This window comes from Somniosus microcephalus, unplaced genomic scaffold (genome assembly GCF_052327205.1).
Source record: "Somniosus microcephalus isolate GS21.2 unplaced genomic scaffold, FLI_Smic_1.0 unresolved_chr2, whole genome shotgun sequence".
Taxonomy (NCBI): domain Eukaryota; kingdom Metazoa; phylum Chordata; class Chondrichthyes; order Squaliformes; family Somniosidae; genus Somniosus; species Somniosus microcephalus.
Window position 1 is genome coordinate 45696574 of NW_028225180.1, and position 13554 is coordinate 45710127.

Here is a 13554-nt window from a genome sequence, read left to right on the forward strand (position 1 = left end):
AGCCCTAAGCGCTGGAATTCCTTTCCTAAACCTCTCTGCCTCTCTACTTCTCTTTCCAGCTTTAAAAAGCTCAGTAAAGCCTTCCTCTTTGATCAGGATTTGTATTATCTGAACTAACATCTCCCTATGTGGATTGGTGTCAATTCCTGTTTGATAATGCTCCTGTGAAGCGCATTGGGAAGTTTTACTAAGTTAGAGGTACTGTAGAAAATCAAGTATTTTTGGTGTTAAGTTTAAGGCTACCACAAGCACCATAGATTCACCATCATCGCTGGGGTTAGTGTAGGAAACCACGAGTACAGAACGAGCTCGGTAACCACTAGTATAAGTGTATGGGTAACACTCGTACCAGAGGAGGAGCTACAATTCTAGTGTATGTGTAGGGTACAACAGGTACTGAAGGAGCACGTTCACTACTAGTGTAATTGTAGAGGTACCACTAGTACTGGTGGCACACTGATATTTCCAGTATAACTGTAGAGGTACCACTAGTACCGGAGGAGCATTGTTATTTCCAGTGTAATTGTAGGGTACAACTAATACAAGAGCACCATGCTCAAACCTAGTTTAAGTGTAGTCGTACCGCTTGTACCGGAGGAGCACTGTTACCTCTAAAGCCAGACGGACAGCATTCCAGATCATGACACTGTATCGTTCAACCTGTCCATTGCCGATTGTGTGATATGGTGTCGTCTTAATCGAGGCGATTCCCCGTTGGAAGAGATAACTTTTAAGTTCACTCGACATAAAGGAGGGACCCCGATCTGTGTGGATAAAATTGGCCATCCCGCAGAGGGAAAAGACATGATCGAGGCAATTAATTACTGTAGAGGTAAGCATATTAGGACAGGGGAAGGCAAAGAGAAAGCGTGAATACTCGTCTACCATCGTAAGTAGGTAGGTGTTCCGCGTCGATGGAGGCAATGGCCCTTTAAATCTATGCTGAGCCTCTGCATAGGCTGCATTGCATGTATGAGGATGTCATCTGATGGGCGGAAGAATTGTGGGTTCAATTCTGCACAAATCCTACAGGAGGAGCATGTTTTCTTTACGTCCTCTGTTGAGAATGGTAGATTTTTGAAGCGCCCAAAGTGCAACATACGGGTAATGCCAGGATGGCATAAGTCCATATGCAGATCCGCCAGAGTCGACGTTGATATTGAAGAGCAAAATGCCCGTGTGAAGGTATCTGGGGCCACATTCTGTTTGCCAGGTCGGTAACGGATTGTATATCCAAAGGCGGCCAGCTCCATCCTCCAGAGTTGAATTTTATTATTTTTGATTTTCGTGCGCTTCCGGTTATCCAAGATGAAGGCCACGGAGCGCTGGTCAGTTATGAGCATGAAATGATGCCGAGCAAGCAAATTACTCCATTGGCATACAGCCTCGATGATGGCTGTAGCCTCCTTCTTGACGGGAGGAGTAATGGAGCTCGCTACCTGTAATATATATACCTTTAAGGGGGGGAACTATGTTTTACAGCTCATATATACTGCAGTACCAGCAGTGACCACACTTGTATATAGCACTGAGTAGTAATCTGTACAGATCAGTTGCAGTGTGAGCCACGTTGAGTAAACACCTGTTGTACCGTTCTCCACAGTCTGTGTCTTATTATACAAGGACACAACATTGGCGACAAGGCAGGTTCGAACATACCTGCAACTCTGCATCACCTCCCAGGGATTCGTTCCAGGAGATCAGTGGATTGGAGGTCAATTCCAGAGATTCAGGCGTCGACCATGGGCAACTGCCCAGTCATCCAGCAGAGACTCGAGAATTGCGGGGGAGGCTGTCGAGAGCCAGGCTTGGCTTTCCAGTCGAGGTGGTCCAGCGAAACGGGGTGTCAACAGGTAGTGCGCAGACCCTTCGCAGACAGCGGTGGGTTAGAGCCTGACCGAGCGGCACAGCAAAGGGCCGAGCAGTGTTGACGGGGGAGAGAGAGAGAGGGCAGTGCACACAGGGTGCAGCCGGTGTTCAGGGGCTGAGCAGCGTCATAGAGAGGGAGAGAGAGGTGCGCAGAAACCCGCGTGGTGCCGCCATTGCCACGAGGACCACCAAGAGCGGCATTGGCAGCAGCACAGGAGAAGCGCGCGAAACCTACAGGGCGCCGCCATTGCCACGAGAACCACCGGGAGCAGCATTGGCAGCAGCGGGGGTGGTAGGAAAGAACGGGAGACGCCATTTTAAGCCATTGGGAGACGCCATTTTAAACCACACCCAAAATGCCGAAGAGTGGCAGTATCACCGCATTTGACAATGAAGTCGAAGATTGGACTACATATGTCTAACAAATAGAGGTGTACTGCAAGGCAAATGAGGTGTCAGATGACAAGAAAGCCTCGGTATTGTTAAATTTAATGGGTGCAAATACGTATGGTTTATTACAAAATCTAGTAACCCCAACGAAGCCAATGGAAATGAATTTTGAAGACATAGTGACGATACTAAAGGAACATTTAAACCCCACACCGCTGCTGATAGCAGAAAGATTCAAGTTTCACAAATGGAACCAGCATAAGGATGAATGCAATGCTGATTATTTAACAGAACTGCGCAAACTATCGAAACACTGCCAGTTTGTAGCGGGACTGGCAGATACCTTAAGGGACAAGTTTGTGTGTGGGCTTCAAAGTGAAGGAACTCAGGAACGGCTTTTACCTGAAAAGGACCTTACTGCAATGCTGAAAGCCTTTTCCAGCGTATCATATGAAGCAGCAGTATGGGGCGCTGCAGAGTTACAACAGAGACTGCAAGAATATGGAACAAACGAAATGTCATACAGAACAGAGAAGTGCTATCGCTGCGGCAGAACAACACACGACCAGAATGATTGCTGATTCAAAGACAAAGTGTGCAGACAGTGTGGAAAAGTAGGACACATAGCACGAGTCTGCAGGTCGGGAAATAAAACCAGCAATAAGAAACCTACCAAAGGAAAGTACAAGAAGGTACATAAGATGACGGAGAATAGTTCAGAGGAACAAAAGAGTGATAACGACTCTGAAAGCAGGGAACTGAGTTGTCTGAAACTACATAATGTGATCACAACGGAGGATCACCGAACCATTTGGGTCACTCTCAAGGTAGCAGGAGTCCAGGTAAAGATGTAATTGGACACAGGATCAGCCCTAACAGTCATAAACCAATGGGACTACGAGCGGCTATTCTCACACATATCCTTGAGAGATACAAAAATTATTTGGAAGACGTACACCGGGCTAAAAGTCTACCCCAAAGGAAAAATAAGGGTGACCGTTATATATAACGGTAAGGAAACACCAAAACTAGACCTGTATGCATTGCAAGATGGAGGACCACCATTACTGGGACGTGAATGGATCCGGAAAATACAACTGGATTGGCATTCCATACAGGCACTGACTGTGGCTGACAAAAAGGATGATGACGTCACACCTGGGCGACTGCCAAAGTTCCTAACTGATGAAAACGAAGTGTTCCAGCAAGGACTCGGAACACTAAAAGGCATGACAGCGATGATTAAATTTGAAGAAAACGCAAGGCTAAATTTTTTTAAGGCCAGACCTTATGGGATCTGCCCAGCCGTCGAAGCAGAGCTGGAGAATCTGGAACGTTCAGGTGTATTGTCCGAGGTAGACTGGAGCGAGTGGGCTACACCCATGGTCCCTGTGATGAAAAAGTCATTGAGCAGCATGCCTGGGGAGCCAAGGAAGGTTCGCATCTGTGGGGACTTTAAGGTAACAGTGAACCCACTCCTTCACACCGTACAATATCCACTTCCACGGATTGAAGATATTTTTGCCTCGCTATCTGGAGGGAAACGCTTCACTAAGATTGATCTGGCCCAGGCGTATCTGCAAATGGATGTAGAAGAAGCATCAAAAAAATACCTCACAATCAACACCCATAAAGGTCTCTACCAGTACAACCGGCTGGTATTCGGGGTAGCATCAGCTCCGGCTATTTGGCAGAGGGCAATGGAACAAGTCCTGCAAGGGATCCCAGGGACCCAGTGTTATTTGGACGACATCCTGGTCACGGGCGAAAATGACAGAGATCACCTTGCCAACCTGGAGCAGGTGCTTTATAGATTTCAGGAATATGGGCTCCGAGCTAACCGCCCCAAATGCGAGTTTTTTAGAAAACAGATCTCGTATTGTGGCCACGTTATCGATAAAGAGGGGTTACATAAGTCCCCAGAGAAGATTGAGGCAGTAGTCAAAGCTCCAGCACCAGAAAATGTGTCACAACTGAGTTCGTTCCTCGGGCTGGTAAACTGCTACCATAAGTTCTTGCCAAATTTGTCGACAATACTACACCAACTGAACACCCTACTGCAAACTGGGGTGCCATGGAAGTGGAGTGACGAATGTAGACAAGCTTTCCAGAAGAGCAAAACACTAATCACATCGAAAGAGGTATTGGCCCATTACAACCCAGCATTACCAATTCGGTTAGCATGTGATGCGTCACCCTATGGCATTGGAGCGGTGCTGTCGCACACATTCTTGGACGGCTCAGAGAGGCCAATAACCTTTGCGTCACAATCACTAACATCAGCCGAGCGTAACTATGCCCAGATTGACAGGGAGGCCCTCAGCTTAGTGTGGGGAGTGAAAAAGTTCAATTACTATCTGCAAGGGCAGAAATTCACCTTGCTGACTGATCACCAGCCTCTTGTCTCCATTTATCATCCAAAGAAGGGCGTTCCGGTGATGACTGCGCAACGACTACAAAGATGGTCAATTTTTCTAGGGGCGCACCACTATGAGATTGAATATAAGGGCACGAAACATCATGGAAATGCTGATGGGCTATCACGCCTGCCACTGCCTACTGCGGAGGAAGCACAAGCAGTGGATCCTGTCGAAATATTTCATTCGACTATAGTTGAATACCTACCGGTAACTAACGCTTGTATCGAAAAGGAAACCCGAAATGACCCGACACTGTCTCGGGTATATGATTTGATGGTGAAGGGATGGCCAGCACATAGCGAATGACTGTTTCCAGCATTCTCGACAAGGAGAGAACAGCTGCCAGTGTGCCTGTGGGAACTTGATCTGTGGATCTCGAGTGGTAATTCTACCCAAGTTAAGGGATAGAATGCTCAATGAGCTTCATGAGGGTCATCTGGGAGGGGCAAACATGAAAAGCCTAGCCAGGGCTTATGTGTGGCGGCCGGAAATCGATAAACAAATCGAGGACCTGACTAAAAGCTGCTCCGGATGCCAGAAAGTCCAAAATGCACCACCACAGGCCCCTCTACACCCATGGGAGTGGCTCTCATCTCCATGGCAACGGGTGCATATTGATTTTGCTGATCCATTCATGGACTCAATGTTTTAATAGCCGTGGATGCGCACTCGAAATGGCCTGAGGTCATCAAAATGTCCTCCACCACCACGGAGAAAACTATTGCAGTCCTACGGACCATTTTTGCCAGGAATGGCTTGCCAGAACAGATATGCTCCGACAACGGACCACAGTTTGTATTCGAAGATTTCCGGAGGTTCTTGAAAAAGAATGGGGTAAGGCATTACACATCCGCCCCGTATCATCCAGCCACAAATGGATTGGCTGAGATGTTCCTACAAACCTTTAAGAAGGCAATAAAGGCTATGTACAATGACAACATTCCACTGCAGCACAAGGTGAACAATTTCCTGTTCGCCTACCGGAATGCGACACATGCAGTCACCAACCAGGCCCCAGCCATGATGTTCTTGAACCGAAGGTTACGATCTCACCTGGATTTGCTCAGACCAAACGTACGAAGAGATGTTGAGAGTAAACAATTGCAGCACATCCATGAGAAGCCAACAAGGAGCTTCAATGTAGGGCAACCATCTTGGCCCGCGATTACCGAACAGAAAAATGGCAGCCAGGAACGATATGCACATGGCAGGGCCCACTAATGTACACAGTGGATGTTGGGGAGAGCATCGTGAGACGCCATGCTGACCAGATTCTAGAGTCACAGGAACAAGTCAACCCCATGCCTGCCCATACGTACCTGTTGATGAACCCAACGTACAGGTCGCATCTACCACAGAAGCAGTAGCATCGGAAGCTGATGAACCAACCGACGACAGGAGGACAGAATCGCCTCCGCACCAAGAGCAAGACACTCGGGAAAGTCGCTATCCAGAAAGGATCAGGAAGCCTCCCCAAAGACTTAATATATAAATAGGCTATTTTCAGCTAATGTTGCATGTTAAAAGTCTTAATTGTAATTAGTTTGATATTTAATTGTTAAATGAGTGTTATGGTACTGTTAATCTAAAAGGGGAGGAATTGTAATGTATATACCTTTAAGGGGGGGAACTATGTTTTACAGCTCATGTATACTGCAGTACTGGCAGTGAGCACACCTGTATATAGCACTGAATAGTAATATGTACAGATCAGTTGCAGTGTGAGCCACGTTGAGTAAACACCTGTTGTACTGTTCTCCGCAGTCCGTGTCTTATTATACACGGATGCAACACTACCCTGTAAGATTCTGGATAGGAATGCCATGGGCCAACCACCTTGATTCAAGGTAGCCGAGATCGCCACCTCTGATGCATCGCATTCAACCAAAAAAGGAAGGTTTTCATCAATGGAGCAAAGCGTGGCTTTCTCCAGCTGTCGTTTGAGGAGGTTGAAGGCAGAAATAGCCGTTGCTTCTAATGGAAAAGACTTCGCATGAAGCAGGGGCTGTATTTTATCAGAGAAGTGATGTCGCCACTTTGCGTAATAAGCAAACATACCAAGTGCCCGACGAAGAGAGCTGAGATTTGTAGGGGGAGGGATCTCCTGAAGTGGACGAAGTCGCTCTGGGTCTGGTTTAATAACACCGTTGCCCACGCAGTAGCCTAGAAAGTTCACTGATGGCACCGATTTCACTGATTTGGATTTGTTTATTGTTAAGTGGCGACGACAGGGAACATCAAAAAATCTCTTAAGATTGGCGTCATGCTCCTTTTGATCATGGCCGGCAATAGTGATACTGTCTAAATACGGAAAGGTATCCGTCAAGTTCTCTTGCCGGCCTAGGCCGTCCATTGCCCATTGGAAGCTGGCCACCCCATTGGTGACACCAAATGGAACGCGACAAAACTGATAAAGCCGACCTTAGTCCTCAAAGGCCATATAATTTTTGTCAGAGTCTTTTAGCAGTACCTGATGGTACGCACTTTTTAAATCGAAGGTTGAAAATACCTTGTATTTGGTAAGGTTGTTGACCATGTCATCTATGCGTGGTAGCGTGTAGGCATCCAGATCGGTATATTGATTAATAGTCTGTGAATAATCAATACACATAAGTTTCTTTTGTTGTTTTAATGGGTTTTTCACAATGACGACTTGAGCCCACCAGGGGGATGAACACGGCTCGATAATACCATCAGCTAAAAGGCGAGATAATTCTGCCTCGATAAATGCTCGTTCATCTTGGATAAAGCACCTCGATTTGGTGGCTGTGGGTTTACAGCGGGGGGAGAGATTGGCAAACAGGGAGGGCTCGCTGAGTAAGGCCGCCGAGAGTGCACAAAACGGCACCTTAGAAATGGTAAGCTCTGGCTTCGACCCTCCAAACTCAAAAGTGAGTCTTTTGTGCTGCTGGAAGTCCCGTCCCAGAAGCACATCGCTACATAAGTTTTTGAGTACTCCGAGCCGGGTGGAGAGATAAGTGCGGCCATTGAGGATGAAGTTGACAAGACAGAAGCCAGAAGAATTGGTGGTCAGAGTGGTTAGAGCCATTTCAATCTCCCTGTCTGAGGGATAAATGCACAGTTTTAACCTGCTGACAGCACGCTTACTAATGAAGCCGTCAGAGCTGCAGGAGTCGATTAGCATGCTTAGAGTGTGCCCATTTACTGAAACCTTCGTAGCTGCATGGGACAATCTTTGGGGAAAAACAGCTGTGATGGGAGGAGGGGTATTTTTTCCTTCGGCAGCTGTAGCCTTAGCAGTGGTTCTTGGGGGAGGAGCAGCTCCATAGATAGCAGCTGTGAAGCTAACAGGAGCTCTCGACCGGTATACTTTAGAGGAGCGGCCTTTCTTGTTAGCAGAGGCCCGTGACTGGCATACCTTGGAGAAGTGCCCTTTCTTGCTGCAATGATTGCAGATCGCATTACGAGCCGGGCAAAATTTTCTGTAATGGAACATACCTCCATAAAAGAAATACTTTCTTCCTGATTGCCAGGATGCTGCTAGGGTGGGGTCGTCATCAGCAAAGGCCTCTAGGGTAGGGTCGTCGTCCATTAGAGTAGAGTCATCATCAGCGGGGGCATCCACCCGAGACCTATCGAAAGACTTATTAAGGGTGAAAGCCGCCGCCCGTGCACATGGTGGGAGATAAGTGTTTGCATTCATCTTGGCCAAGTCCAGGGAACATGCCTGGTTATAAACAGCCCGTAAATTGATGGTTTTATTTTCCAGCAGGCGCTGACGTATAAAAGGGGACGCAACCCTATTGATAAAGGAATCGCGGATTAGTTCCTCTTGATACTGTTCAGCTGTAACCGCTTTAAGGTTACAATCTTTGCTGAGCCTGCGAAGTTTCTGGAGGAATTCATCCAGTGATTCCCCAGGCTGCTGCCGAGTTGTGTCCAGTAGGTGTCGAGCAATGATTTGATTCGGGGACTTGACAAATAGCTGATGCAAAATTTCGATAGCAGCGTCGTAGTCTATACAGTCTTCAATATAATCATACACATGAGGGGATACGTAGTTAATAAGCATTCATAACTTATTGGAGGCCCTGCCCCATATTCTTCAAGAAAGTTGCTAAAGGTACGAAACCAATGCTTCCATACCTTCGCTGCCGCAGGTGCATTCGGGTCCAGGTCGAGACGAGTGGGTCTAAGGAGGTTTTCCATGATGGATCAGTTTCTTGCCGATTCGTTTCTGCGGTTCAAGTTGCAGCTGGTTGCTCCGAATCACACAAGGCGTGGAGATGATAACAAGTCAATTAAATTGACGTAAAAAAGACTCACTACGCACTTGGTTGTACATAAAGCAAGGCTTTAATCAACTTGCAGCAAAACATGGAGGTCTAGTTCGTAGCAACTAGCTTCCTGTTTCCAGACAGTCTCTGGCCAAGCTGGGCCCACGCCCTAGTATTTATTCTCCTCGGACGGCACCCTTAGCTGGCCATTCAGTAGTACTTCCTGAGTTACTTCTTGTAGAAGTTGCGATTTATGACAGCAGGTAACTTGATCTCAGACATGGCCTGCTGTCTCTCTCTCTCTCCCACACTCACACACACACACAAACATACGCACAGGCCAGCCTGCAAAATTGCCACAAAGCACTGTCAGCAATGAAGGAAAGGTGATTTCTCTTATTGCCCTGCTGTGCTTGGCAGAGTTAAAGCAACAAAGACACTTTTCAGTATCTGATTATTTCATTTTGCGGCATACAGAAACAGGCTTTCTATTCTGCATCAAAACCAAAATACTGTGGATGCTGGAAGTCTGAAATAAAAACAGAACATGCTGGAAATACTCAGCAGTTCAGGCAGCATCTGTGGAGAGAGAGAGAAACAGAGTTTCAGCTCGATGACTTTTCATCAGATTCTGGAAAGGTTCTGACGAAAGGTCGTCGACCTAAAACTTTAACTCTGTTTCTCTCTCTCTCCACAGATGCTGTCTGACCTGCTGAGAATTTCCAGTATTTTCTGTTTCTGTTTCTATTCTGCAGGTTGTCTTGATTTCATGTGTCTCTCTCACTGCCTGACTGACTTGTCTTGATTTGAGTGGAGTGGAATAAAAAGAATGTAAAGTCCCAGGCCAGCTTTTACTGTCAGACAGCCCACAAAGACATTTTGCAGAATCTCACTGACTGACTATCTGATTGAAGTGAAGTGAAATAAACTGCAATAAAGTGAACAACAGCAGCGTTACATGTGGACCAGGCCAGAGTGAAATGAATAGAGTTTATTACAACAACGGAAGGTATTAAAACAGCAGACCACATCTCACACAAACACCTGCTTTTGCTCTCACTCTCTCACACACACACACACCCTGGCCAGCCTGCAGAGGGATGACTGCCATGTTGGAAAATTAAAACCAAAATGACAATTTTCAGTATCTCAACTTTTCAATATGTGGCCTACAGAAACAGGGTTTCTATTCTGCATCTTGCCTTTGATTTCATGTCTGTCTCTCTCTCACTGACTGTCTCTCTGTCTGTTGCTCACTTACACACTCTCCCTCCAACCCAGATTGAACTAAGCTTTACAGTGACATGGCACACAGACTCTGCAATTCGCTGAAACACAGACACCTGCGCACGTACAGACACACTTACACAGACTCTGCAATTAGCAGAAACCTCAAAATCACGCACACACATCCACTTTGAAAGGGGTGCAGCCTGGGCATGCCAATTTTTGATGATGTATCTTCCTGGCTGTGCGGCCATGTTTGATGAGGGCAATCCAACAGGAAGAAGTGAAGCCGAGGCCCCAGAAATCCGGGCCCCCGAGAGGAAATGAAAGCCCAGGAGAGTGAAAAAAAAATAAATGCAATCAGGAATAAATAATATATATACTTTACTTTTGTGAACTAAATGTCTATCAGTCTGTGATTTGCATGAAGTGGAATAAAATGAATGGGAAGATCCCAAAGGAGCTATTGCTCTGAAAACACGCTGAGCACATTCCCCAATACAGCCCAGTCCAGAAAATATCAAATGGATTATTCTGAAAATAATTTAAAAATATAATGGGCTCAATTTTAACTCAGGTGCGGGGAACTGTCAGGTTCCCCGAATTTAGTGTTTCCCACATGAATCTAAATGGGTCTGTGAGATTGATGCAATTGTAACTCAAAGGGCCAATTGATTTCCAACGTGTGGGAACAATTGACAATTGAGTATTTCCAGTCAGAAAGTCGCACAATATGACATCATCATTGCTGCTGCTTTTAAGGTCCGCAGCAAGCCTTGCTTCTTCTGCAGGCTTCCAGCCTTCAACATTAAGATGGCACAGGAGCCTGCAGGAGCAACGGCCAGCGGGAGGGCAAGAGCTGCCCCAAAATTTGAAGTGGCTTCACTCCAGGTATTGCTGGATGGTGCTAGGGCCCACAGGGAGGTCCCATTCCCTTCTTCAGGGAGGAGGATGCCTCCCAATCAGACCAAGGCTGTGTGGTTACAGGTGGCTGGGGAAGTAAACTCCTTGGGGCTCACACAGCGCACCTGGATGCAGTGCAGGAAAAGATTCCGTGAACTTGATCGCACTGGAAATGTACATACTGTACAAAGTTTCCATCACCCTCAATCTGATCCCCATTACCTTTCCTCACCAGCACTCAGCTTTAGCAATCTCTTCCTCCACATCCCACTTGACACTCACATCCATGCACCGTTAGCCATTCCCTCTCTCTATATATCCTCACATTCACCTCACTATTAGACCATGCAGCCCTCACACTCCCACTCACTCTGATGCTTTGAACACAACTGACAACACACAGGGAGGGCCCTTGGTCTTGCAATCTCATTCCATCTTTGTCTCCTTCTAAGTATCTATGCTATGCAATTTCTGCACTCACTCCTTCATTCTCACTCAACCTCCAATTGTCTCCCTCATTGCAGGAAAAGAGAGCTCACAACAGGAGAGAGCGAGCCAGGACAGGAGGAGGGCCGCCCTCATTAACCCAGCTCACCCCCTGGGATGAAGGCGTCCTTGAGATTGTCGGGGCTGACAGAGATGCTGAAGGTATGGATGGACAGGCAGATGCATCCCCACAAGCTGGTGACAGAATAGTTTTCCATCTCTCTCATTGGCATTGCATGAGTCGCTGATAATGATTCTGAAGCTACATCATATGGACTGATAATCATCTGCAAAATGCAATGTGCATGTAACCTTGGCATCACGTCTCTAACTTTTTCCTTGACACCCTCACAGGACCATCGCGAGCCCCCGTCCCCACTGTCCAGGAGTAAGAGCCTGAGATGCCAGATTGGTCAGAGGAATCTGCAACCTCTGAGGGCGCAGCATCAGCAGAATTCTGCGCACCCAGCACCAGCGCAGACACTCACACCTCGGTGGGACCTTCGGGACATAGAGTAGTGATGTCACCTGGTATATCACAGCTCATAAGTGAGCATCAGCAGATTGTGGAGACAGGGACAGCAATGGAGAGTGCTAGTTGGAGGGCGCAGGATTCTGCCAGCTCGGCTCAGCTGCATGTTGACCCTCTGCCTCTGGGTCAATCCATAAGATCAGCGGGCTGCAACTCCAGGAACAATATATATTAATGATCTGGACGAGGGAACTAGGTGTAATATCCCCAAGTTTGCAGATGACACAAAGGTGGGTGGTCGTGTGTGCTTTGAGGACGATGCCGAGAAACTCCAGTATGATTTGGACAGGTTGGGTGATTGGGCAGAATCATGGCAAATGCAATATAACGTGGATAAATGTGATGTTATCCACTTTGGTGTCAAAAACAGGAGGGCAGATTATTATCTAAATGGCAATAGATTGGGAGAAGGGGAAGTGCAACGAGACCTGGGCGTCCTTGTGCACCAGTCGCTGAAAGTAAGCATGCAGGTGCAGCAGGCTGTTAAGAAGGCAAATGGTATGTTGGCCTTTGTAGCGAGAGGGTTTGAGTACAGGAACAAGGATGTCTTGCTGCAGTTGTACAGGGCCTTGGTGAGGTCACATTTTGAGCATTGTGTGCAGTTTTTGTCGCCTTATGTGAGGAAGGATGTTCTTGCCATGGAAGGAGTGCAGCGAAGATTCACCAGGCTGATACCTGGGATGGCAGAAATGACGTATGAGGAGAGATTGTGTCGATTGGGCTTGTACTCGCTGGAGTTTAGAAGAATGAGAGGGGATCTCATCGAAACTTATGAAGTTCTAACAGGACTAGACAGACTAGATGCTGGAAGGATGTTCCCGATGGTCGGGGAGTCCAGAACCAGGGGTCAGAGACTAAGGATTAGGGGTAATCCATTTAGGACAGAGATGAGGAGGAATTTCTTCACCCAGAGAGTGGTGAACCTGTGGAATTCTCTGCCAAAGAAGAAGTAGAGGGCAATTCATTAAATATATTCAAGAAGGAGGTGGGTATATTTCTTAAGGCTAAAGGGATCAAGGGATATGGAGAGAAGGCAGGAATAGGATACTGATCATTGAATGGCGGAGCAGGCTCGAGGGGCCGAATGGCCTACTCCTGCTCCTATCTTCTATGTTTAACAGATGTTGGAGTCTCTGGCAGGTTTTGTCTCCAGGGTCACTGTGATTGTGAAGTGAATGGAGGAGTCCATAGCAAACATGAGCAGAGCCTTTGTGGAGTCATTGGCGCTTGAACGCATCACCATGGAAAGGATGGCAACCTGCATGGAGGAGATAAGTCGCCAGGGTATGGAAAACACGGTGAGTGTTCATAATAGAATGACATCTCTTGAGGAGCGATGGGCATCTATTGAACAGAGAAACCAGACCTTCATGGAAGTCCTTCTGAGTAGGACTGCCAGTGCAGAAATGGGTCCCCATGCTGTGCAAGCAACGTGCTCTCAAGCCACTTCCAAGTGCTGGCCCGTTCAGCTTCAGGTGGGTGAGCAGCA